Source organism: Mesocricetus auratus, unplaced genomic scaffold, assembly GCF_017639785.1.
Source record: "Mesocricetus auratus isolate SY011 unplaced genomic scaffold, BCM_Maur_2.0 Super-Scaffold_100006, whole genome shotgun sequence".
Taxonomy (NCBI): Eukaryota; Metazoa; Chordata; class Mammalia; order Rodentia; family Cricetidae; genus Mesocricetus; species Mesocricetus auratus.
This window is the reverse complement of record NW_024429190.1, coordinates 43,329,172-43,341,551: the sequence shown is the minus strand read 5'-3', so window position 1 is coordinate 43,341,551 and position 12,380 is coordinate 43,329,172. Positions and strand designations below refer to the sequence as shown.

The window sequence follows — 12,380 nt, the reverse complement described above, 5'->3', positions numbered from 1 at the left end:
AATAGAGTTGTCATTATGTTTTTTCTAAATAAATTCAGGAAAGTATTCCAACCTGGACCTTGCTGGGACTCAATTCCTCGTTACATTGCTGAGTTACAAGTATCGATGTTGTCACCCAGGACAGTTTGTCAAGGACTCCTTCTTTTCCTCTGCTGGCTTAGCTATTTCTTGAAGCTGATGAAATACCTCATACTTGTGTCGTGGCTGGGTCAAGCACATTCTTTCTAGGGAATTCAGAATAGTGGTGGGAATGACAGGATTTAAAAATCTGATATAGAGCCTGCCAAGTTTCAAATGCTATGCTTTTTTCTTTCTTCTTAATGATGTAGCATGTGTATCAGAGTCCCGAATGCACCCATTGAAATTTCCAGTTTCTTGTGTGCCAGAACAACTCACAGGGCCAGGGATACATACCGATAGAAGTGGGCAGCTTGTTAAGAAAGAAAAGCACTTCCAAAGTGAGCAAGTGAGCAAGAAAGGCAGACAGGCGGATACTGAAAAGCACTGCACTGTGTTGTTGATCTTGATAGGTTAATGTACATGGCACCCTGTCCTCTGGGTCAGGTAGCACCTCTTGGGGGAAGAAACTTGATTTGGTAAGGAGGGCTTTCCAGTCTTCTCGACAGCATCATTTGTTCGTAGTTAATCCTGATGCCCCTGCTCTCCCAACCCCAGGAACTCATTCTACAGCTTCAAACTCATGATTCTCCTGCCTCTGTGTCCTGAATACTGGGATTACAGGTGTGCTCCACAATAACCGGGCTCAAATTTCCGGCAATTTAAAGAAGGCAGGTTGACTGACCCAAGGACCTAGTGACTGAAGTCCTCAGGGTGCCAGCTCCAAGCACGCTCGTGCTCATTCTTTCAAGGACATCTGTATCGACATTTCAAAGTGACTAGTGGTGGGAACATGCACCCACCACTAGTGCTGAAGCCACAGCCACCAGAAACAATAAACTGGGGGCTACGGTCAGGATTGGCCCACTAAGTCCACTTCCGAACAGCACTTTCTGAAGTTGGGACCGTCCTATTGGAGACCCAGGCACTTCAAGGAGGAGAGCAGAAATCGTAAGGGTTTAAGGCGTAATGCTTTTGACAGAGCACACTAAGGGGACCAAGCGCCAAACTGACTCCAAAACCTTGCTATTTAAAGCAGTTGTGTGTACATAATGCCCTGGTTTGATCAAAGGGTTGGGCCACACAATCCAGGCAACAGGAAAGCTGACAAGTGGGGGAAGGGCCTTTTGTGCTGGAGGCCTGGAATCCGGATGCCCTGGTGGGCGGGGCGCTGGCTAAATCGGGGCGAAGCTGAGGCCCAGCGGGCCCCTAGCCTGCCTCCCCTGCCCGCTGTGCTGTCCACACCAAGAAATCGGGAGGGAGCCTGCCTCCCTGCCCCTGCCCCAACTCTCCCACCCAGGCCCATCTCCCTCAGTACAATTCAGAAACATCCCCCTTTCTGCTGTAACCTCTGCCTGAATTCTTGTATAATTCTACCATCAGAAAAGGTAAGTGCCCCGATTTAACACTTGGGGCCTTTCTCTCAGCATGTGGTTTCCTGAACAAATATCCCTCTATCCTCAGGTCACATTCTTGGCCTTGTTGTTTCAGGTGCTTGATAACTCTAGACGAAGGACAGCCTGGCTAGCCTGCAAGCGAAAGCCTAGCTTCCCATTCCTAGCAGCCCACTTTCCTCTGCCCCCCCCCCCCATCTTTGGCTGAGTCTTCTGTCCTGGCCTCTTCCTATGAATCGCACCACCCCCTCTCCTGCCGCCTTTTTCTTCATCAAAGCGGTTGCTCGGAAGGTCCTACTTCAGATGCCTGCCCCTGGTGCCCTCACCCTGTTCACTATCTAACTTTCCTTCTGGTCCCCTGCTTGTCCAGCAATGTCGGCACACAGTAATCGTTTTTTTATTCTCAACAGTCTCCAAGTGAAGATTGCAACTTTGTAGACAAGCTTTATGAAATTATGGCCTCTGATGTGTTCAGGACCACACACACACACACACACACACACACACACACACACACACACACACACACACACACACACACACACACACCACAAACGACAGTGACCTGCGCTTTAGACCTTATTTTCATAGAAACATAGAATTTTAGGCTTGATATACTAACTGCTGGCCCGACAGCAACATGCACACTCATGGCTGCCCTTCCAATTTGTAAGTTGTTGGGATGGTATTCCCCCTCTGCCCTACTAGGCACATGTGGAAAAGGTAAGTTTGGGTAGCTTTCAGGATTGTGCCAAGGTGGTGAGAGGTCTGGTAGAGATCCAGTATGGCTTAGGGAGATGCTTACCACAAAAGGAGGCAGCTCTAGGTGACTGCCAATCCCACTGGGTGAGAATAAGACCACTACTGCAATTTCTGAGCCAAAATTGAAGCAAGCTTTATTAAATATCAGCCAGGATGATGGACACCGGGCCAGGTCCATACCCAGATTCCCAGGGCGTTACATTAGTCAGATGCTTATAAAGGCAAAACTGGCAGGCCACGTACTTCCTGCCTCTGTCCAATCCTGAGCGGCTTCCTGCCTACGCACCTCCCACCCGTGTGTGATATGCATCCTCTGTGCAGTTGCAGCAACCAGACGTGTTTACACAAGTGGAAACGTGGCTTGTTATCTTACATGAACAGCTCCCAGCCCTCCAGAAAGTTCTCTGTTCTTGTCCATGTGGACATCTTTGTTTTTATAGATCTTTAAACACATTAATTAAAACTTAAGAAATAACTTTAGCACTCACAGTGACAGTATCTAGTGTAGGTCTAAATGTAGCTTGGGTCTATGAGCCTGAGTGATAATTTGATTCAGGGGATATCTCCTGACCTGTCTTTTTTCTTCTTGTTTTTACTCCAAAGCTTCTAACATGTTCAGTGTTGTTCAAAACAAAACAAAACAAAACAAAACAACTTCTCTTCTTCCAGATTTATGTGCTGGGCTTCCTTCTTTCCTTCCTTTCTTCCTTCCTTCCCTCCCTCCTTCCTTCCATCCTCTCTCTCTCCCTCGTTCCCTCCCTCCCTCCCTCCTTCCCTTCTTTCTTCCTTCCTTCCTTCCTTCCTTTCTTTCTTTCTTTCTTTCTTTCTTTCTTTCTTTCTTTCTTTCTTTCTTTCTCTTTTTCTTGACTTTTAAGGATAGGTTTTCTCTGTGTAGCCTTGACTGTACTGGAACTCACTTTGTAGATCAGACCGCCCTCAAACTCACAGAGATTCACCTGCCTCTGCCTACCGAGTGCTGGGATTAAAGGCACACGCCACCACTACCCAGCATGTTATGTTGAATTTCTAAAGCAGGAACATAACCTTATTTGAAGATGGTTGTTTTCCGTCTCAGGTGACTAAGGATCCTTAAGATGTCTCAGTGGGTGAAGGTACTTGCCACCAAACGTGATAACCTGAGTTGGATCTCTGGGACTGACACTGTGGAAGAAGAACACAGAGTCCTGAAAAATACCCTCTTATCTTATCTTCATACATGGGCCATGGCACACACATCCTCCCCACTCCAAAAGAAAAATAAATGAGTAAATAAATGTAATTGAGAGGTTTTGAAAAGGCACTAAGTTAAAGAGTTCATTTAGGTGGGTCTCAATGCAATCCAGTCAGTGTCCTTAATGAGAGACAGCAAGTAGAGCACAGACCACCTGAACAGACAAAGGACTGTTCAAGGACACAAGAAGGTAGACTTTCTAAAGAGATAGGCATTAGAAGAAACATTCATCTGAGGCTCCCCACCAATGGACTATGAAACAATCAACTTTTGCTCTTCAAGTCACCCTGTATGTGACACTTTGTTGCAGTAGACCTAGCAAACTGTTGCAAACAGTGGTATTTCAAGATGGTGTGAAATAGATCAGACAATAGATCAGATAGAGATTTCCGAGCGAGAAGTAGCTAGCTAGCTGTTGTGCCTCTCGACAAGTTTCTTGGTTCTTACTCCTTGTTCATGGTCAAACAGTAGCTGTTCAGCCTGTGTATCCTGTACACTTACCTCATACCTCACACTGTGCTAGAAAATGAACAGATGCCAAATGTGTAGGGTGACATTTTGCTGTCTAGACGATATTAGCACCACACTGGCCGTGCATGCATGCAGATGAGGGAGTCTCCAATACAATTGCCTCACCAGGGCTTAATGGTCCCATTACAGTATGATTTGTCTTCTTTTGCTGCTAGTTGGATAATTAAGGCACTAGCTGAAACCATATAAAATTGCCTTTTGATGTAGGTTAAAAAAGAATGGAAGTAAATGCAATGTGGAAGCTACCCTGCATTCTAGGCAACATTATTGGGGGGAAAAACCCAAACAACGCATCTCATTAAAGACTTAACATGGTCCTGAAACTTTCCTAAAGTTTTTCCACTTGGCCTTGATTATGTAACATGGACACTGGAGAAATTGATTGAAAGGTGTTAGAACTCTTTGCAATTTTTCTATAAACCTCAAGAACCTTCAATTATTTTAGAGTTCAAAATTTACTTATAAAAGTGTTTGAGTATTAATAATGGTCTTAACACAGTTTAGGTAAAATCCAGAGCTCTTGTATGCAAAGCTGGCCAAGGCCTTTTAACTGCACAGTAGTGAGAGTCATCACTGGAATTCAAGTGTGCTTCATCTAGAGATGGGTCAACGTGATTGATGGACCTTTTTGCCCTGGGATCTCTGCTCCTGGACCTCTGGCTGGTTTAGTGTAGCTTGAGGCTCTTCAAGGAGTAAAACCCAGGGGCCATTCATGACAGAGCAGGACTTTTCTAATGACACAGAGGGGAAGCCACTTTCTTGAGGACTGTGTTATTGGAATGGCCAACTCCATCTGTCCTTGGTCAACTGGACATTAACCCTTTATCCCAGGAGAATAGTTACGTTCATGTATGTTCCTCCTTCTGTTTTGGGGACTCCTTACTTCCCCTTTGAATCATAAGAGAGGATTATGCCTTATAAATTGGGGAAGATTCTCAATTTTTTTAAATAGGTAAAAGAACCTTTTTTTCTTATTTCACAAGTTGAAAATTAACCCTTAATCAGACCAGTATCAGCTGAGAGAATAGTCGGCTTTGGCTGGCAAGTGGATGTGTTCATAATTTATGTGTGTGTGTGCTCATAACTTGTGAGAATTTGTTGCCATGTGGGGTGGTGGTGATGCGCGCCTTTAGTCCCAGCACTTGGGAATCAGAGGCAGGTGGATCTCTGTGAGTTTAAGGCCAGCCTGGTTTACTGAGCGAGTTCCAGGACAGGCTCCAAAGCTACAGAGAAACTCTGTCTCAGAAAAACCAAAAAAAAAAAAAAAATTTGTTGTCACACTTGGAAAATGAAAATGGGCAAGTTGCATAGAAACAGATGTTTGCTGTCTCTTATGCAATTGGAAGCTCACCAGCAGAAACTCATGCTCTCTTTCAACCACCGTGGCCTCTCTGTCCTCTCACGGTCTCCATACAGCTGTCTTCATCATTTGCCCACTCTAGAAACAGGTGAATTTGCCATCTGTTTTAGTTACTTTTCCTTGTTGCTGTTACAAAATTCTCCGACCAAAGCAACCCAAGGGAAAAGGGTTTATTTAGGTTTGCAGTTGGAGGGTACAGTCCATCGTCATGGCTGGGATGCCAAGGGGACAGGGTTTGGAGGGTCTGGTCACATCTCATCCATAGCCCCTAGCCAGGGAATGGTTTTGTTCAGATCACTTTCTCCTTAATCACTCTAGAATGCTAGCCCAGGGAATGGTACCTCCCACTGTGGGCAGGTCTTCTCACTCCAGTTTAATCTAATCAAGATAATCCTCTACAAGCATGCTCAGAGGCTGGTACCCAGGTGATTCTACATCTCACCTTGTTGACAGTGGAGATTACCTGTCACACCTCCCTGGCTGCAGCTAAGTAAGTGCTATTCAAACTGTGGTTAATCCTTTTTGTGAAACAAACAGACAAACCCTCAGCCCTGTGCTTTAGATTCAGCTCTAGAAGAAGGACAGGAGAAGGAGGAAGAGAGAAGGAAAAAAAAGAAACAGCAAGTTCTTATAGAAAACAACCAGAATTAATAGCATATGGGAGGGGTCAGTGTTATTGTATGATTTTCTCAGTTGTGTTTGTGTGTGTTAGATTGCAATATAAAATATATTTTTACCTGTGAGTTGCAATAAAGACCTTTAAAAGATCACGATTAATTAGAAAAGCAGTTCATTAGGCATATTTGCTTCCTGTATTTGTTAACATTACCCCTAAATTACCTGAGAGGGGTAGGCACTTGTTGCGAACACATAGAATTTGTGTTCACAGGAAAACATGAAGACCCATAAGAAACTTACAGCGAAGAATAAAAATATCTAATTGAAATGAAAGGAAGGGTAAAACTGGATGTTCCAAGAAACACCCACCAAACTGTCCAGTTCTAGTTTCTCTGAGGTAGGTTAGATGTGTTAAATAATAATTGGATTTATTTGCATAGGTTGTATATCTGCAGTATCTGGTAGAACGTTCTGTGATGATAGAGATGATGGAGATGATGGAGATCCACACAGGATCCACACATCCAATGTGGCAACCACCAGCCACATGCCACATTCAATATGGTGACCACCAGCCACATGCCACATTCAATATAGTGAGCACCAGCCACATGCCACATCCAACATGATAACCAATAACCACATGGCACATTCAATATGGTGAGCACCAGTCATATTGCTACTCTTGTGTACTTGAAATGCACTTAGTATAGCTGAAGACTTGTATTTAAATTTAAAGTTAAGGGACTGGAGGGATGGCTCAGTGGTTAAAAGCACTGACTGCTCTTCCAGAGGACCTTGGGTTCAATTCCCAGCACCCACATAACAGCTCATAACTGTCTGTAACTCCAGTTCCAGAAGACCAGATAGCCATGTCAAAACACCAGTGTTCATAAAATAAACATAAATAAAATTTAAGACTAAACAAACAAACCTGGATAATATCTACTATACTAAGTAACATCACTCTAGACCCTAAAAAAATAAATGGGAAAAAGAATGACTCTTGTTTTCTATAGGAAAACAGGTCTGACAGAGATCTAGTGATAGCCTAGATTAAAGGTTTATACTTTTAATTCCAGGAGGCAGAGGTAGGCAGATCTCTGAGGCTGAGGCCAGCCTGGTCTCTTGAGGGAGTTACAGGACAGCCAGGGATACATACAGAAACTCTGCCTTGAAAAAAAGAGAAAGATAGGAAGGAAGAAAAGAAAGGAAAAGAAATCCAGTGATTAGGCAATTGTTACCAAAGAGTGTGGCTAGCATTCAGCCTGCTGCTGTGTTTTTGCTTTTGTTTTGTTTTTGTCAAGGTTACTGTTATCAGAAACTAACACAACCCATGAAATTATGAGACCTCACTGAATTTTGATTTTTTTTTCAAATTGTAAATCATTCAGGTACCTTATGTGGTTTGAATGACACTGATTGATTTTATTGATTTATTACTCAGAAATTATACTGGCAACTGTAAGAGCAACAATAAAAGCAGTGAAAATGGCAGCCAGGACAGGAGCCACCAACCAAGCATTCTACTTGGCAATGTGATTGACACTGAGTAGTTCATCATCTTTCACCACAGTCCTGTGAGACAGAAGACATTATCTTAGCCAAGGACGGATGCCTGCAGAGGTTAACGAACATAGTCACTTTGGTAATGAATGGATGAACTGCAGTCTGGTGGAAACCCAATCATCATCTAGCCACTGTTGTGTCCTAGAGAATGCTAACCAGCTGGGCTTCCATCAGCCCAGTGTTTCCTGAACAAGACCTTGCCCAGGCTGATACATTCATGACCAGGTTAGGGCCAGGGCATGGGTCCTGTGATTTGCAGTGTGTGTAACATTCCTTTTTTAAAAATGTATTTATTTATATTTTATGTACATAGGTGTCTTGCCTGCACATATGTCCATGCATGTATGTGCACACAGGGGTGTCAGATCCCCTGGAACAGGAGCTACAGATGGTTGTGAGCTGCCGTGGGGTGCTGGGAATTGAGCCCCCATCCTCTGGAACTGCAGCCAGTGCTCTTAACCCCTGAGCCATCTCTCTAATCCCTGTGTACTACAACGTTCTTAAGTGGTTTCAACCACATTGCAGGAACATGCTTATGGCCTCACTGAGACCTAAGCGGTTTTACTTTAAGGACCCCTGTCTCCATATTACTAAAAATTATATCTTTCTCTGATATTACAAACACAATACATTGGGGGCTGGAGAAAACTCAGTGGGGCTCACAACCACCTCTAAGTCCAGCTCCAGGGGATCTGACGCCCTCTTCTGGCCTCCATAGGCAACTTCATGCATGTACAAGTATACCCATAGATACACACACACACATCAAAAACCAACAACAAAAATAAATCCTTAACAAATGTACAGGTATTCTTAGAATCGTTTCTCCTACCTAAAGCTTTGTGTTTTTTCCCTTTGTAGTTTTAAAAGAACTGGGAAGTTCTCCATATAGTAGGGTGAAGAATGACCTATTCTCTGCAAAAGATGGTAGTAGCATCTTAATTTCCAGAACCAGTGTGTTTGTGGGTAAGACTTTACTAAGACCCTTAATGTAGGAATATTTCCCTGGATTGTCTCATAGAATCACAAAAGTTTTAAGGGGATGTGAGATCTGGCAATGTAACAATGGAGGAAAATGACAAAGCATTAATGGGCAAGTAAAACAGAATGGAAAGGAGTCAACAGTCAAGGGACGCAGGTAGCCCTAGTGCTTGAGTCATGGGAGTGTGATGAAGGAGACATCCAGGAGAGTCTTCACATTTCCAGTCCTCTTCCCAAAACTCACTGTGAATCCCCAGTGTGAGGCTCCCAGCCATGATGGGTTAACGACTTATCTTCTAGCTCAGGTCTATCAGAAAGGTCAATTAGTCTCTGTTTTTCATGCTCCTCTCTCACCATGTGGTTCCCTGCACTGTGGAGTCCCCAATAACGAGAAGCCTCTTGCGTTGTGGCTCTCAGCTCCTAGTATCTAGAGATAAATAAAGCTTTGTTCATCAAAAAGTACCAACCCTGGGAACTGGGGAGATGGGTTCCATTGGTAAAGAGCTTTTCTGTAAGACCTCAGACCCCAAGTAAAAAAAGCCAGGTTTGGTGGCTATGGTCGTAAGCATAGTGCTGGGGAGGCAGCGAGGGACGGACCCCTAGGCTCACTGGGTGTGGGGTGGACCCCTGGGGCTCACTGGCCTGGACAGCCTAGTCTAATTGTTGTGCTCCAGCCCAATGAGAGACTGTCTCAAAAAGGGAGTTGGGTTGGGTGGAGATGGCTCATTAGTTAAAGTGACCAGAGTTCAGATCCCTGAACCTACATAAGTGCTGAGTGGGAGCAGTGGCTTCATTGCAATTCTAGCTTTGGAATACAGAGACAGGAGATTCCTGAAACAAGCTAGCTAGTGACACTAGGTACTTGGGTAAGCTCTGGCTTCAGTTGAGAGCCAATGCCTCAATGAAACAGGTGGAGAGGGGTTGAGCAAGATTCCTCAGATCAACTTTGGAACCCCAGCCTTGCATGCACATGCAAAAACACATACACGCACATCACACACACACACATGTACACCATAGATACACACACATGCACACCACACACACATGTACACCACAGGTACACACAAATGCACATTACGTATACACACCCATATGCACATCACACACATATGTGAAAATAAGGAGGGGAAAGATGAATGGCTCCTGAGGAACACCGCCAGCAGTTGACCTCTGACCCCCACATACCCTATGCACATTCACGCATGCGAGAGCGCGCACACACACACACACACACACACACACACTATCTATTCTATGGCACTTATTCACAGGAACAACGGACTAAGACAACCCCCTCTTAGTAGTCATCCACCAATGTCTAGAAGTTCACCATTGCACCCTCCTCCCCCTGCCGTTTCCAGCACTAAAGACACTGTCCGTTGTTCCTATCTGCTGCCCCTAACCCGAGTGACTGAAACTGTACAGGCTGCATTCCCGAGAAGGAAAAGGTCTGGGAAGGGGCCCTGAATGCGAAGGAAAACAGACTGAGACAAGGCGGACCCAGAAAGCAGTGCAGAAGTGATCCTGAGGATGCCGGGGAAGGAAGATGGGGTGAGACAGGAAAATGAAAACAGACGTGCGCGAAGAAGCTGGACCGGACAATCAGCGAGACTTGTGCAGACCCAGGAGGGAAAACAGAAACCCAAAACTTGTGCAGAGTTGACCTTGAAACACCTGTGGCCGTCTTTCTGCACCTCACATTGCTGCACGCCAGGAGCTCCACTTGGCCCGGGTTGCAATTTTTCACTGTTTGCAATTTCCCACTGTCTCAAAACTGCAGCTGACAATACAGTGCTCTCCTGCCTCCCCATGACCCATGATGTTCACAACCCCAGTTCGGAGGCCCCTGATCAGTCTCAGGCCTGTCCTTGTGATTGTTTAAGCCACTTATCTTCAGGAACAAGAGTGAAGGCTCGAGTTTATAGATAATCTCTGTTGTCTAGGGTGTGGCTTGTTGTCTAGTCTAATGTGTATAGGCAGTTGGTACCGTTGACATTTTCACTTCTGGATTTCCCTTGTTAAAGAACTTAAGGGGTCGGGTAGCTCAGTAGTGGGTATGCTTTCCTAGAATGTGTGTCAGGCTCTGGGTTCAACCGACAGCACTGTGAAATAAATAAAAAGAACTTAAAAATGAAAAAGAGAAAGTTCTTAAATACATATGGATAGGAACTGCGTGTGTTGGATGTGAGCGCACAATATGTGGATATACACACAAGAATGTATACATATACACTCATATAAAGTGTCTGTATTCAGAGTTCCAAGAAACTAAGAATCAATGTGCTCGTTATTAAACCCAGATTACCATTTTAACTTCTGCTTTTATTTTCCAGAGATTTATTTATTTCTATTTTATGTGTGTTGGTGTTTTGCCTACAAGTATATCTGTGTATGTATACGAAGAGCTCAAGGAAGCCAAAAGGTACTAGGTCCCCTAGGGCTGAAGTTACATGGTTGTGAGCTTCCGCGTGGGTGCTGGGAACTGAAGCCAGGTCCTTTGGAAGAGCAGTCAGTGCTCTTAACTGCAAGCCATCTCTCCAGACCCTCCATTTTCATTTTAGAGGAGACCTCGTAGCTAAGCGTGTCACCAGCACTTGGCAGGGGGACTGTGAGTTCAAGGTCAGCCTGAGTTACATATGGATAGAAAGAAAAGAAAGAAAAGGAGAGGCATTACTTAGCTCCTAGTTGATTAGCTGGGAACATACTTACAGGACCCTTCCCTTTGCTTTTAATCTCAACCCTTTCAATTGACTTTTGCACATATAATCATTCATTTGTGCCAGCTTTATCTAGCCATTTTTAAGCCTTTTTTTTGCCCCTATGACTTTTAATTATTCCCCAAATTTTGCTTGGTATGCTGATATACCTAGGGGACTGGGTTTAGCCTCTTCGACCCTCTCTTTCTGAGTTGATACTGGGTGGTCCTCCAGTCATGTCTGGAGTTGAGGTATCACCAGCAGCTCTGGTTTGTGTATTTCACACATTTCTCTTTTTCCACCCCAGTCGAGGATGTTGAGATACCGTCCTTGGCTTCCTTTTAAGTGACTGGTTATTTTTCACATGGATGGTATCTATGCAGCATCTCCCTGGACATCAAAAGTATGTCTGGATGAGCAAACAATCTTTTTTTTTTTTAGAGTTTTGGATGGAATTTTTTTTGGGGGGAGGGGGAACGTTCTCAGACAGGGTTTCTCTGTGTAGCTTTGGAGCCTGTAGACCTGGCTGGCCTCGACCTCATAGAGATCCACCTACTGCTGCCTCCCTGGTGCTGGGATTAAAGGTGTGTGCCACCACCATCTTTAAGAATCTGATCTGCCCTGTTAGCATTTTCCACTAACTTGTGAGCAGAAACCATCACAGGCTTCGCAATCTGCTTAGTGGGGTTGCTTGTGGAGCCTGAGCAGCGGCCGTTGAGGTCCTTAGATGTCTGCTTAGACTTCTTTCCTCCCCTGACAGCCCCGATGGTTTGCTTTCGTCCAGCTTTTCTACTTCCAGTGCTTTTCTACCTCTGCTTTCTGATCCTTTTTGGCCATTACTTCAGCAAGCGACGCACCCGCTGGACTCCGTGGGTAGGATTCTTTGCTTTAGCATTTCTTTTAACTGACCCTTTTTGTGCTTTCCTCTGTAGAGGGTAGCCCTGTTTCTGTTCAGGGTTCCTCTTGGAAAACAACAAAGACCTGCTTTTTGCAATAAGAAACTGGAAAAACCTCCCATCAAGTCCTGAGTAGTGGAGTCCGCTGTGCCACTCAACTATTATGCAAGAGTTGGCTGCCCAGGAGGAGGAAAGATAGTGAAGAGAGAAGCCATGGTTGAT

The 12,380-nt window shown here is 44.6% G+C and overlaps 1 long non-coding RNA gene across 1 annotated transcript; it reads left to right on the top strand.

Moving 5' to 3' along the window:
• Positions 1–1,312: 1,312 nt before the first annotated feature.
• LOC121140827 lies at positions 1,313–10,879 on the top strand. Its single transcript, XR_005877754.1, has 2 exons — positions 1,313–1,505; positions 7,461–10,879. It is a non-coding gene; the product is annotated as an uncharacterized LOC121140827 (long non-coding RNA).
• The last annotated feature ends 1,501 nt before the right edge of the window (positions 10,880–12,380 follow it).